We start from the raw sequence: 15,113 nt of genomic DNA, 5'->3' as shown, positions 1-15,113 counted from the left end.
GAGGGAGCTGGATGTTGCCCTTGTGGCTAAAGGAGTCAAGGGATAAGGGGAGAGGGCAGGAATGGGATACTGAGATTGTATGGTCATCCATGATCATATTGAATGGTAGGGCAGGCTCGACGGGCCAAATAGCCTACTGCTGCACCTATTTTCTATGCTACTATGTAACATCGTAGGCTGAAGGGCTCGTTCCTGTGCTGTACTGTTCTATGTTCTCAGTCGTCAGGATTTCAGGGCTGGGCAAAAAAAAAATCTTAAGCTGCTTTAGCAGTCCAAAAGGAAGGGCTGCAAAGAATTGTTAGAGTCAAAACCCAGAGTTAAATTAGGAGTGAGATCGAGTATCTGTGAATGATGTTGCTGGGAGAAAGGATTTCAACTTTGTTGTTTTATGTTGAGAGCTTTCTGAATTGTCATGTACAGGCAGTCCCTGGGTGTGAATGGGTTCTGTCCTGGAGCCTGTTTGCACGTCGATTTGTACGCAAGTCAATGGAGGACAATATAAAGTATCGCTCATAAGGGAATGTTTATATGTCAGGTCTTTTATAATTATATCTCTGTCTGGGATTATGATCTATGAACTAGATTTCACACTTTGATCAGACTTGTCCAGTCTCATTATACAATTAAAAGTAGAGCCTTAGATAGTGTTGTAGAACAGAGAGACCTAGGGGTTCAGGTACGCAATTCTTTGAAGTTTGCATCACATATAGACAGGGGGTTAAGAAGGCAGTTGGATAGGAAAGGTGAAAAAGGGGCATTTAGAAAAAATTATATTCCTTCAATACAAGCTTTCATGGGAAGGCACAATTTCAATGCCTGAGGACAAGAAAGCGGAAAAAGGTGCCAAGAAATATGTGAACGAAGCTTCAGCAAACGGTGACAAGGAAGGTACAGAAAGGCGTTATTTACCATCTACAGGAATGCCAACAGCCAATTCCATAATTCCACTAAAAAAGGAGTCAGTAAGATGGGACTACACCGAATCAACATAGCTGAGTGCAGACTTTGCTATGTAAGTTTTTTCTGTTTGTTCCTAATAACGTTGAGGGATGCTTGTTCTGCTTAAATGCATGATCCCTTGTATTTCAGCTGCACAGTAACTTCAGAGGTGCATCATCTACCCATGTCTCAGTTTCCCCTAATCATAGAATCCCTACAGTGTGGAAGCAGGCCATTCAGTCCATCAAGCCCACACTGATCCTCTGAAGAACATCCCATCCTATAATCCTGCATTTCCCACGGCCAACCCATACATCTCTGAACACTATGGGCAATTTAGCTTGGCTAATCCACCTAAACTGCACATCTTTGGACTGTGGGAGGAAACTAGAGCACCCAGAGTGGACCCACGCAAACACAGGGAGCACATGCAAACTCCACACAGACAGCCACCCGAGGGTGGAATTGAACCCGGGTCCCCTAGTGAGGCAGTAGTGCTAAACCGCCCCTAATGAAGTTGCTTATTTGTGCTGGTAGCTGAAAATGTGTTGCTGGAAAAGCGCAGCAGGTCAGGCAGCATCCAGGGAACAGGAGAATCGACGTTTCAGGCACTTGTGCTGGTCGCAAATGACGCTACCTGGACTGATCTTACATGATCTTTTGACTGCCAGTAGAGAGAAAACTGTTACAATATTAATCTGGACTGGATGTAGAAGTCAGGTCCCAGAGGTGGAACCAACATCTAGCCTAACTCAACACCTTTCTTATTTTGCTCATTTTATAGGGATGTATGGATGCTAGATCAATGACCTTTCTATGTTGAGATTAGCCCTCATAAAGCTGAGGATGCTCAATGCATTCATTTAGAATGACTTTGTTCACTATTTAAATGGAAGCATTAACCTGGCTTCACAGCTCCAATAAAAATAGTGGAGAAAATAGTTTCAGATGAATGCATTCAGTGCAATGTGGTGCTGTGTCAATTCTGCTTCTAAGAGGAAGTGATAAACCCCTCTTGTTAACTGCAAAATGGTCTAAATTATTAAACATTAGAAACACTCAATGGATGAGGCTGCACGAATGACAACGTTAATTATGCACCAATATTATTTACAAATGGAAATCTGGCAACTCGCCATGGTTATAAAGTAAACTTTGCCAGCAAAATGTGGGACAAGGGCCAGACCACAGTTAAGTTCTGTGTGGTGTTGCTATGGCCTCATGCATTGACTGGGGCAGCAATTGTACTTGTACCAAGATTACGATTTGGCCAAAATGCACAAGAATGGTATCCCATCATTTTTCTTACGTCTGGTGGCAGAGTGGTAATGTCAGTTTTGTTGGTCAGTGCATCGAGTATAGGAGTTGGGAGGCCATGTTGCAGCTGTACAGGACATTGGTTAGGCCACATTTAGAATATTGCGTGCAATTCTGGTCTCCCTCCAATGGGAATGATGTTGTGAAACTTGAAAGGGTACAGAAAAAATTTACAAGGATGTTGCCAGGGTTGGAGGATTTGAGCTACAGGGAGAGGCTGAACAGGCTGGGGCTGTTTTCCCTGGAGCATCAGAGGCTGAGGGGTGACCTTATAGAGGTTTATAAAATCATGAGGGGCAAGGTCTTTTCCCTGGATTGGGGGAGTCCAGAACTGGAGGGCATCGGTTTAGGGTGAGAGGGGAAAGATTTAAAAGGGGCCTAAGGGTCACCTTTTCCATGCAGAGGGTGGTATGATATTTGTTACTTGTACAAGATTATATTTACATACATTTGAGGCACTGGGAGGGTCTGATAATTTAATGGACCCCGTTTAACTTCAGCAGAAATACCTTAATTGGTGGTCTTTCCCCACTGTGCCTTGGTGGCAGCTGCCTCAAGTTTTAGTGTGTCCCTCAGCACGTAGTCCTGGACCTTGGAATGCAACATTCCAGTCAGGGTCAACTCCTTGTCCTGGAAAACCAATAGGTTTCAGGCAGACCAAAGAGCACCTTTCAGTGAGTTGATGGTCCTCCAGGCGCAGTCAATGTCTGCCTCGGTGGAACAGACCATAGAGCACAGAGTACTGTGTCACAGAGATGCGTGGGATGAACCTTGACACAAATCACTGCATCCTTCTCCAGACTTTCTTTGCAAACACACAGTCCAGCAGCAGATGTGTGGCAGTTTATTTGCCAGCGCGGCTGCTTTGAGGGCAGTGTGTGGAGGCGCAGACGGACTGAGCATACATGAAGAATCTCCCTTCTTACCATCAGCAAAGTGGTGTCTTGGTGCTTGTTGGAAGATTCTAGTGATGAGGCATTGCAACACTCAGGGCCCTTACCTTTCATGACGAATACAGTTTCAATCTGTGTCTATTTGTAGAGGCCTCCGCCTCTATCTGATTAACCAGAATTAATATAATGTGGAAAATGCTGGAACCATTCAGCAGTGAGAATTAGCAGCATCTGTGGAAAGCGAAACAGAGTTAACATTTCAGTTTGAAGACCTTTTGTCAGAATTAGGAGAAGTTAACAATGAACAGCTTTTAAGTAACTGCAGAAAGAGGAGATGTGCAAGATTAAAGGGATTGAGGAGGCGTCATAGAGTCATACAGCACTGAAATAAACCTTCAGTCCAACCAGTCCATGATGAACATGATCCCAAACTAAACTAGTCCTATATCCCTTCAAACCTTCCCTATTCATGTACTAATCCCAATATCTTTCAAATATTGTAATTTTGCCCACATACACCACTTCATCAGTAAGTTCATTCCACACACAAACCACCTTCTGTACAAACAATTTGCCCCTCCTGTCTTTTTAAAGTCTCTCTCCTCTTAAAAATATGCCCCCTCATTTTGAAATCCCCCATCCTAGGGAAAAAGGGACAATCATTAACTCTATCTATACCCTCATGATTTTATCAACTTCAGCCTTCTCCCCTCCACTGAAAAAAAGTCCCAGCCTATCCAGCCTTTTTTTTTATCAATTTAAATGATCTAAATGCTAAGGCTGTGAGGCGAAAGGAGGTGATTGTGGGTCAAATATCGAGAGAAAAAAGCGGGGTTCTGAGGGCCGGTAAGTACTCACAGCAGGGAAGTATGAAAACCTGACACTGAGAAGGATTCTGTGGCATGGGAACAAGGAAGAAAAAGACAAATAAACCCAGGTGTACTGAGTGCTGTCCTGGCCATTTCCCACCCCAACCCTCAATCCAGAGGGGCAGGATTTGTACTAAAGTCAGCAGTAGGAATTCAGCCTTCTGATTCTTAGCACCCACAGAGTGCCACTCCTCTGTTCCAAGAATGCCGGCCTTCAAGACACGCTGCCTTTGTAAGATTGACAGTATTTTACTTGAGTTTACTTTATGGATTTCTGACAGGTACTTGACTGAGGGGAAAAAAAAATACAACTTACATTTCTTTCAGTGCCTTTTAAAGCCTCACAGATTTGTTACAGTGCACACAGAAGCCATTCCGCCCATCCTATCTGGACCAGCTGTCCAAATGAGCAATTCACTGAGTGCCATTCTCTTGCCTTCTCCCCGCCACCCTGCACATTGTTCCTTTTCAAGTAACATTCTCATCCCATTCGGAATGTTTCAATTGAAGCTGCCTCTACCACATGAAGAGTCCAAGAATGCTTGTTGGACCACTCCCAGGAGCTTGACACTCCACTAGATGCACTTCTGTGCTGTTAATGTGTAGGGGGGCATGAGAAACATCCCGCTGAGAGTCAATAATGAGTTCTTTGGTTTTGCCGGCATTGGGAGCTAGGCTGTTCTCAGTGCACCATTCTTCCAGGTGCTCCACCTCCCGTCTGTAGTCTGTTTTGTCACCATCTGAGATTCGACCGACTACGGTGGTGTCATCAGCGAACTTGTGAATGGCATTAGTCTGGTATTTGGTGACACAGCCATGGGTATACAGTGAGTACAGTAGGGGGCTGAGTATGCACCCCTGGGGGGCTCCAGTTTTGAGTGTTAGTGAGGATGAAATATTGTCCCCAATCTTCACTGATTGTGGCCTGTGGGTCAGGAAACTGAGGATCCAATTGCAGAGAGTGGGGCTTAGTCCGAGATCACTAAGTTTAGTAATCAGCCTTGAGGGGATAATACTGTTGAAGGCAGTAGTCAATGAGTAGGATTCTTACGGAGCTGTTCTTGATGTTAAGATGTTCTAGGGAGGAGTGAAGGGCAAGTGATACGGCATCTGACGTGGATCTGTTGGTCTGATAGGCAAATTGGAGTGGGTCAAGAGTAGTGGGGAGGCTGGAGTTGATTAATGCCATGACCAGCCTTTCAAAGCACTTCCTGACCAACGAAGTTAGGGCCAATGTGCTGTAGTCATTGAGACACGCTGCGTGAGCCTTCTTAGGCACAGGGATGATGTTGGACCTCTTGAACCAGGCAGGGACAGTGGCCTGCTGGAGGGAGAGGTTGAAGATGTCCAAGAAGACCTCTGCCAGTTGATCTGCGCATACTCTGAGGCCACGGCCTGGTACTCTGGTCCCATTCCTGAAGAAGGGCTTATGCCCGAAACGTCGATTCTCCTGTTCCCTGGATGCTGCCTGACCTGCTGCGCTTTTCCAGCAACACATTTTCAACTCTGGTCCCATCGCTTTTCTTGGATTATATTAAGTGTTGGGTTTCTATTCTATAAAGTGAATGTGCTGCCAGAGCAAATGGTGGAGGCTGGTACAGTTACAACATTTACAAGGCATCTAGATGGGTATATGAATAGGAAGGGTTTAGAGAGATATGGGCCAAATGCGGGCAAATGGGACTAGATTAGTTTAGGATATTTGGTTGGCATGGACGAGTTGGACCGAAGGGTCTGTTTCCATGCTGTACATCTCTATGACTCGAACTCAGTTGTCAAGGTGAATATCTTAGGCATGAGTTCGAATTTTAAAATGTGGTAATGAATCTGGTGGTAAATCCCATCTGGTTTCCTCATGTCCTTTCTGGAGGAGAAACCTTCCATTGTCACCCACTCTGGCTGATGTGGGACTCCAGAGCCACTGCAGATTTGTCGACTCTTTTTGGCCTAATGCAAAGTCCTGCTGGATGTTGGCAATCTGAGACAAACATAGAGAATGCTGGAGAAACCCAGCAGGTCTGGCAAGAGAAAAACAGAGTTAATGTTTTGAGTCTGGTATGAGTCCACCACCAGACTTGAAACATTAACTCTGTTTCGCTCTCCACAGATGCTGCCAGATCTGCTGAGTTTCACCAGCAATTTATTGTTTTATTTTTCTTTTTAAGATTCATTCACAGGGTGTCAGCATTATTGTCTATGCCAGCATTTATTACTCAGAAGGCAGTTACACGTAGGCCAGATCAGGTAAGGATAGCAGATTTCCTTCAATATTTAACCAGATGGGTTCTTCCCTAATCAGCAACAGCTCATGGTCATTATTAGATTCATACCTCCAGATTTTTATTGAATTCAAATCAGGCCATAGTACGATTTGAACCCAAGTCCCCACAACATGATCTGGGCCAGAAGTACTGTGATAATACCACTAGGCTGTTGCCTCAGCTCGATGGCAATTAGGAATGGGCAATCAAACATTGCCAGTGAGAGAGCAAGTGACACACTATGAAAGATAAACGAAAACAAACAACTTGGCTGCAGAAGTGAAGATTAGATTACTTACAGTGTGGAAACAGGCCCTTCAGCCCAACAAGTCCACACCGACCCATTCCCTTATATTTACCCCTTCACCTAACACTACGGGCAATTTAGCATGGCCAATTCACCTAACCTGCACATCTTTGGACTGTGGAAGGAAACCCACGCAGACACGGGGAGAACGTGCAAACTCCACACAGTCAGTCACCTGAGGCGGGAACTGAACCCAGTTCTCTGACACTTTGAGGCAGCAGTGCTAACCACTGTGCCACCTGTGAAGAATGTGCACATTTGTTCTTACAAAGTCAAAAGAATGTCTTCAATTCCTTTTGCGTCATTGTGTAGAAGGTGGTTATTTTGTGCTTGTCAGGGTGTTGTGTGTCAGTCCCGAAAACCGGAAACACTGGAAATGCATGGCAGGTCGGCCACCACCTGTAACACAAACAACTTCACTTGTTTTGGGCGGAGACCATTCTGTAGCTTATCTCTGAAAGTTGTGCCACAATGGTGTTGCAAGTGACAGGTTCAGACAAAATGGAAAGCACTTGCATTGATTTAGCACTTCCCACATCCTCAGGACTTCCCAAAACACGTAACAGCCTATCAAAGTGTCTGTTGCAATGCAGGAGCCAACTTGTGCAAAACAATAGCCCACACAAGAGCAATATGATTGCAGGGAAGATTGTTTTCAAGAAGGAGTTAGATATAGTTCTTAGGGCCAAAGGGATCAAAGGGTTTAGGGGAGAAAGTGGGAAAAGGGGACTGAGTTGGATGATCATCAATGATCATATTGAATGGTGTAGCAGGCTCGAAGGGCTGAATGGCCTACTGCTGCTCCTATTTTTTATGTTTCTATGAATGTCACAGGACCAGTCTCCAAAAGCCTCAAGCTAATGTTCTGGAGACAGTGGGTTTATGAGAGATGGTGGGCTTTGAATCTGGAATGAGAAACTAGTCTAATTGCACCATGTAACCACCGCTGATGACTGTTAAAAACCCATCTGGTTCATTAATGAAGAAATGAAGGGGATCTTATAGAATCATATAAAATTATGAAAGGGATAGATTAGAGGCAGGCAGGTTGTTTCCATTGGTGGTGCGACTCGGGCTAGGGGACACGGCCTCAAGATTAGAGAGAGTAGATTTAGGACAGAGTTGAGAAGGAACTGCTTTTCCCAGTGAGTAGTGAATCGATAGTATTCTCTGCCCTCGGAAGCAGTCGAGGCAGCTTCATTAAATATATTCAAGATACAGTTGGATAGGTTTTTGCTTGGTTGGGGAATTAAGGGTAATGGGAATGATGCAGGTATGAGGAGCTGACATGATGCATAGATCAGCCATGATCTTAATGAATGGCTCGATGGGCCAAAATGGCGTTTTCCTGCTTCTATTACTATGAAATAAGGAGGGAGATCTGCAATCCTTACCCAGTCTGGCCTACATGTACTCCAGACTCACAGCCAATGTAGTTGATGCATAATTGTCCCCAGATATGGCCAGGCAAGCCACTCAGTTCAATGGCAATTAGGGGTGGGCAATAAATGCCAGTCTTGCCGGTGATGCTCATATCCCATAAAAGAGTTAAAAACATCACATCATCTATTTTTCAGCGATGTTGGGTGGGGATTAAACATTGACACTGGGGAGAACACCCCCATCCTTTAAGTAGTGCTGTGGGATCTTCTTTCTCCACCTGAGAGGGTAATTGGGGCCTCAGATTAACATCTCATTTATAAAGACAGCTCTTCTGAGAGTATTACATTAGTTTTCACTGAGCTGGTGGAGTCTATGGAACATAGCCTTATATTTACATCACAACTTGTATCATTATCCCTCCGTGGTAAACAAGTGAGAAAAGCTTTTGGGAAGAAAAACATTTTTTGATGATCATTTTGTTTCCTTAACAATGGGATCATTATTGCTGTTAGCAGCTTTCATGTATTCTATTCATATGCTTAAAGGCTGTTAAATAATGACACGTTTGTGCAAGAGCCATTTGTTCATCAGACGGGGGCGTTGCTGACTGGGCCCAGCATTTATTGCCTGTCCCTAGTTGCCCTTGAGAAAGCTGCCTTCTTGAATCACTGCAGTCCATGTGCTGTGGGTAGAACCACAATGCCCTTGGGGAGGGAATTCCAGGAGTTTGACCCAGCGACACTGAAGGAACAGCAAGAGATTTCCAAGTCAGGATGGTGAATGGCTTGGAGGGGAATTTGCAAGGGGTGGTGTTCCCATGTATCTGCTGCCCTTGTCCTTTGAATGGAAGTGGTCGTGGGTATGGAAGGTGCTGCTAAATGAGGCTAAGGTGTATCTTGTAGGTGGTACACATGGCTTCCACTCTGCACTAATGATGGTGTCAAGCTTCTTGAGTTTTGTTGGAGCTGCACCCATTCAGGTGAGTGGGGAGTGTTCCATCACACTCCTGACTGAAGCCTTGTAGATGGTGGACAGGTTCTGGGGAGTCAGGAGGTGTGTTGCTTGCTGCAGTATTCTTCGCCTCTGACCTGCTCTTGTAACTATATTTATGTCGTGTCCAGCTCGGTTTCTGGTCAGTAAGAACCCCGAGGATGTTGATAGTGGGCAATTCAGTGATGGTAACATCATTGAATATTAAAGAGAGATGGTCAGATTCTTATTGGAGATGGTCATTGCCTAGAATTTGTGTGGCATGAATATTATTTGCCAATTGTCAGTTCAAGCCTAGATATTGCCTAGATCTTGCTGCATTTGAAAATGGCCTGCTTCAGCACCTGTGGAGTTGTCAATGGCGCTGAACATTTGATTCTGAATGATTTATCGTCACTTGCATTCTACAGTGAAAAAAATGGTAAAATACAGTGAAAAGCTTCAACTGTTGTCACAATTGGCCACCATTTTGAATGTTTTAAGAATAAAAATACTAAAAAGATAGTATGAAAGAGTGCCTGTCTTTGTTCTGCTGCCTCCAACATTGGGCCTGAGCTGGTTCACCAACAACTCTGTACCACCACCCCTCCTCCACCACCTCACTGCCGCCTGTGCCAGACCGACCAACGTAGGAGTTGCCACTCTTTAGGTGCCATCTCTGCCAATGGGATGACTTTGCCGCTGAATCCCGTCCTAACACACACTTGCCCTGCAAACAGGAGATCCCTCTCCGAGCCTACCACAACCAGGAACTGCTGCCACCGCCTCACTGATAACCAGGGGTCCCTGGCTCCGGGCCTACCACAACCAGGAGCTGCTGCCACTGCTTTACTGATAACCAGGGGTCCCTGGCCACCAGCCTACCACAACCAGGAACTGCTGCCACCGCCTCACCGATAACCAGGAGACCCCACTCCAGGCCTATCACAACCAGGAGCTGTTGCCATTGCCTCACCGATAACCAGGAGACCCCACTCCTGGACTATCACAACCAGGAGCTGCTGCCACCACCTCACCGATAACTAGAATACCAGGGTTCCAGGCCTATCACAAACATCTTCCTATGTGCCAGGTATGACTCCAACCAGCGGAGAGTTTGCCCCCTGATACCCATTGATTCCAGGTTTGCCAGGGCTCCTTGATGCCACACTCGGTCGAATGCAGCCTTGATATCAAGGGCTGTCCCTCTTCCCTCCCCTCTTGAGTTCAGCTCTTTTGTCCATGTTTGAACCAAGGCTGTAATGAGGTCAGGAGCTGAGTGACCCCGGTGGAACCCGAACTGGGCATCACTGAGCAGGGTATTGCTGCGCAGGTGCTGCTTGATAGCACTGTTGGTGACACCTTCCATCACTTTCATGATGATTGGAAGGAGACTGATGGGGCGGTAATTGGCCGGGTTGGATTTGTCCTGCTTTTTTGTACAGGACATACCTGGGCAACTTTCCACATTGTCGGGTAGATGTCAGTGTTATAACTGTACTGGAACAGCTTGGCTCAGGGGAGCGGCAGGTTCTGGAGCACAGGTCTTCAGTCCTATTGCTGGAATGTTGTCTGGACCCATAGCCTTTGCAGTATCCAGTGTCTCCAACCGTTTCTTGATATCACATGGAGTGAATCGGATTGGCTGAAGACTGGTATCTGTGATGCTGGGGATCACTGGAGGAGGCCGAGGTGGATCATCCACTCAGCACTTCTGGCTGAAGATTGCTGTGAAAGCTTCAGCCTGACCTTTTGCCCTGATGTGCTGGGCTCCTCCATCATTGAGGACGGGGATGTTTGTGGGGGCTCCTCCTCCAGTGAGTTGTTTAATCTCCTACCACCATTCACGACTGGATGTGGCAGCACTGCAGAGCTTAGATCTGATCCAGTGGTTGTGGGATCGCTTAGCTCTGTCTCTCACTTGCTGCTTTTGCTGTTTGGCGTGCAAGTAATCCTGTTTGGTGGCTTCACCAGGTTAACATCTCATCTTCAGGAATGCCTAGTGCTGCTCCTGCCATGCCCTCCTGCACTCTCCATTGAACCAGGGTTGATCCCCTGGCTTGATGGTAATGGTTGAGTGGGGGATATGCTGGGCCATGAGGTTACAGATTGTGCTGGAGTACAGTTCTCCTGCTGTTGATGGCCCACAGTGCCTCATGGATGCCCAGTCTTGAGTTGCTAGATCTGTATGAAGTCTGTCCCATTCAGCACAGTGATAAACCACACAACACGATGGAGGGTATTCTCAATGTGAAGGTGGGACTTTGTCTCCACAAGGACTGTGTGGTGGTCACTCTTACCGATACTGTCACAGACAGATGCATCTACAGCCGGCAGATTGGTAAGGTTCGTCCTGATCATTCCAAGGGAAAATTCAGGAAAACTTTTTTTTTGCCCAGGGACTGATGAAATATATGCTGTCAAGGAAATAAAGAGGGCGAAAGAAAGAGAAGGAGATGTGACTGAGGTTTGATCAAATACAGCAAAAGGAGGATCACCCAGCCATTTTGTAATTAATTTTGTAAGTTTCTGTTTTGCCTTGTGTAATCTTCCATGAATTGTTTTTGCTACAGTGAGTCAGCAGGGGCTGGCTACATTGTATTTAAAAGAGTAGGGTGGAAGGAGTGCGGACATGGTACAGATGGGCCAAATGGTCTGTTTCCGTTGTTGCAGACGCCAGGAAATTCTATTTGCGCTCAAAAGTGGACAATTCGCCCCATCTTACCCATTTCCAGCCGGGTGCTACCCACATTAACCTTGTCGTAAATTATGTACAATATTTGATAGGCTTTCCATTAGTCAGTTGGCTACCTACTTATGCTTGCTTGTATGGCATCTCTCTAAGTCATCCAAACTTGAGTCAGCACTGGATACATGAGTGAGTTTGTTGATAGAACAGGCAAGTGTCCACCTCCTAGAACAGTCATTTTGCAACAAATATGCAAGACTATGGACAGAATCTTCCCACTCCCTGAATGACGTGGACTACTGTGAGAAATTTGGGGAAATCAGGTGGGATGTTGAATGAAGTCCTCCTTGACATTGAGACCAAAACACATTTTCCAATCAAGTCCTGGATATTGAGATGAGATTCTTGCTAGTGAGAGGCCTATGAACAGGAATTATCGCTCATTGTTACTTGATCTCACCTCAATACGCAGGCTCCCAAAGTCCCATCCACCGGATAGATCCTAGACACCGAGAATTCCAGACATGAAAGTTAGAGCAGGGTATTTGGTGACTCCAGCTCGCTGCATGCTCCTCCTCGCCTCCATCTTGGACCACCGGCACCAACGTCTTGGGTGGGCTACATGGGTAGCAATTGCACGTGTCTATGGACGCTAGCATCTGACATATGCCAGCCTCACCGCACTGCACCCGGAGGTCCCCAGCCGATTGCCAGGCAGCATGGGTAGATAAGGTGATGGAGTCCTCTCTCAAAGCCGCTTGCTCCTCCTGTGTTTCTATGAAGTCCCTGATAGCTGATATCATGGGGAACTTTCCTGCCTGGTCTCAAGTAGTCCTCTAAGTGCCAACAACCTGGTGGGCATTTCTTCCTTGGCCAGCTGTGGAGACTGGGCTGTGAAGGCTCACAGCAGGAACCCCCTGAACTTAACATGACAAATATACCCGCTGAGGTGTCAGTATCTAAGCTGGTGGGGGTGCAGGAGGCACTCTTGCCAATGCACCTGCTGAGGGACTGGTGGTCTTTTCCACTGAGGAGGAGGGCACATCTTGTAGCACCATACTGTTGACTGTGGGGTGGCAAGCTGCATATTGTCCACCCAACCACCTACCCAGCTCTTTTGGTCCTTTCACGGGCTGTTTTTTTCATCCCTTGAATGACGGAAGGGTAAGGTTTGGGTGAGATGATAGTCAATGCCACAGCAGTTACTGTTGGTGCAGGTGAGGATGTGTCCTGAGTAAGTGGGTGAGTGGGCAGCACTGACAGCATGGAAGGTTAGTGCTTCCAGGGGTTAGGGTGGGTGAGAGCAAGTGAGCAAGTTGTAGGCGATAGTGAGAGGGTCAGAGCGTGAGCCTTGGTGGGAGGTGGGTACAGGAACAGAGAGAGTTAGTGGATGTGACATATCAGAACGAAGATTGTGGGCACTTAAGTTGGCACAGTAAAGAAGGCACATTGGGCTTTTTAGGATGGTACCTGCACCAGGAAAGCAGTGGCAAGGAGCTCCACCTACAATGAGTGGGAGCATTTCGACAAGCATCAGACAAGAGGGATAGCATTTCGGCATTAATGAGGAAAGCTTGTGCTGATTGAGAAAACTCGCAAGACTCCATAGCGAGAACCCCTCTATGAAATCTTACAGAACTGTCACTTAGCCAATTTCTGGTAAGATTCGGACCTATTAGTGAAAGGGATTGTAAAGTGGATTATTATAATCTATGAACTGTAATTGGAAAAAACAATGCTGTGGAAGCTAATGCTGCAGTGTCGAACAGGGATTACAAACCTCCCCTCCTCATCACCTCAGCCCATGGGTATCCACAGCGGCACAATTGGTACCAACCTCAGATATGAACAAAACAAACACATGTTCGAGCTGTCCTCTCAAAATCTGAGGGTCAAGCCTAGGTCAACAGTTCATTACTGATAAATATCGATGAAGGTGACCCTGGTGTACAGGACAGATCACACAAAATGTGACTCATTATGAATTGTGAGGAGGATAGTGCAGACCTGCAAAAGGACATTAGACCATCAGAATTAGGTCATTCTGCCCATCAAGTCTGCTCCATCATTCCATTATAGCTGATACGTTTCTCCTATGCCTTCTCCCTGTAACTCGTGATCTCCTTACCAATCAAGAACTTACCTATCTCTGTCTTAAAGACACTCATTGACTTGGCCTCCACAGCCCTCTGCAGCAATGAGTTCCACGGATCTTGGTGAAATGGTTGGATGAGTGGGAGGTTAAATTTAATGATGAGAGGTGCAAGGTTCTACATTTTAGTCGGAACAAGGCAGAAAGACGAAAGAAAGGGAACAGTTCGAAAGGGGGCGTGTGACAGACGGACCTGGGTGTGTACATGCACAAATTGAGAGCATGGTTAGTAAAGCTTGTCACCTCCTGGCAACAGACACAGAGAGTACAACAGCAAGGCAGTTATGTTAAAGCTGGAATCAACACTGGTTTAGCCTCAACTGGATTGTGTCCAATTCTAGGCACCACACTTTAGGAAAGGTGTGAAGGTGTTAGAAAGGGGTCAGAAAAGAACCATGAGAATGGTCTCAGGATTGTTAACCTTCAATTATGCACATGGATTGGAGACATTGGGACAGTTCTCCTTGGAGAAGAGAAGGCTGAGTGGAAATCTGGTCGAGAGGGTCAATTTCATGAGGGGTCTGGACAGAATGGGTAGATTGGGGAGGTGATGGCCTAGTGGTATTATTGCTGGACTGTTAATCCAGACACTGAGCTAATGTTCGAAGCACCTAGGTTCGAATCAAGCCATGGCAGATGGTGGAATTTGAACTCAATAAAAATGGGGAATTAAGAACCTAATGATGACCAGGAATTTATTGTGGATTGTCAGAAAACCCCATGTGGTTCACTAATGTCCTTTAGGGAAAGAAACTGCCATCCTTACCTTGTCTGGCCTACATGTGATTCCAGACACACAGTCAATGTGCTTGACTCTTAATTCCCCTCTGGGCAATTAGGGATGGGCAATAAATGCTGGTCTGGCCAGTGGCCCCCTCATCCCGTGCATGAATTTTTTAAAAAAAGGGAAAAATGATTCTCATTGGGTGGAAGCAGAGGGCACAGTGATTGGCAAAAGAAACAACGCAGACGTGAAGAAAACTTCTTCGTGCTGCAAGTGATTAGGATCTGGAATATGCTGCCTGAGAGTGCAGGGAAACAGGTTCAATCGAGACTTTCAAACGGGAATTGGATCATTATCTGAAATGGAAAAGCATGCAGCATGGCAGGGGAGTAGCTTGGGATGAACCGCTTTTTCAGAAATCAGCACAGCCACAACAGGTGAATGCCCTCCTTCAGTGCTGCAGCCATTCAGTAGACTCTATAAATACAGTATGGAGGAGATGCTCAGCTGTCAGACATAACTGTCCTTCAGTTAAATAATGTGTGGTTCTGTCTGTTCTCTCAGGTGAAATTGAGAGATCCCACAGCACTATTTTAAATAAGACAGGAGT

The 15,113-nt window shown here is 46.0% G+C and overlaps 1 long non-coding RNA gene across 2 annotated transcripts in view; it reads right to left on the bottom strand.

Moving 5' to 3' along the window:
* LOC122543400 (uncharacterized) overlaps positions 1 to 15,113 on the bottom strand; it is a 54,489-nt gene that overhangs the window by 33,526 nt on the left and 5,850 nt on the right. For both annotated transcript variants that reach the window (XR_015755687.1, XR_006310013.2), the window contains exon 2: positions 3,257 to 3,380. This is a non-coding gene — a long non-coding RNA (uncharacterized LOC122543400). The remainder of the gene's footprint in view (positions 1 to 3,256; positions 3,381 to 15,113) is intronic.

Source organism: Chiloscyllium plagiosum, unplaced genomic scaffold (genome assembly GCF_037043375.1).
Source record: "Chiloscyllium plagiosum isolate Xiang-an unplaced genomic scaffold, Cpla_swu_hap1 HiC_scaffold_53X, whole genome shotgun sequence".
NCBI classification, from domain to species: domain Eukaryota; kingdom Metazoa; phylum Chordata; class Chondrichthyes; order Orectolobiformes; family Hemiscylliidae; genus Chiloscyllium; species Chiloscyllium plagiosum.
This window is presented reverse-complemented; position numbering and strand designations above follow the sequence as displayed.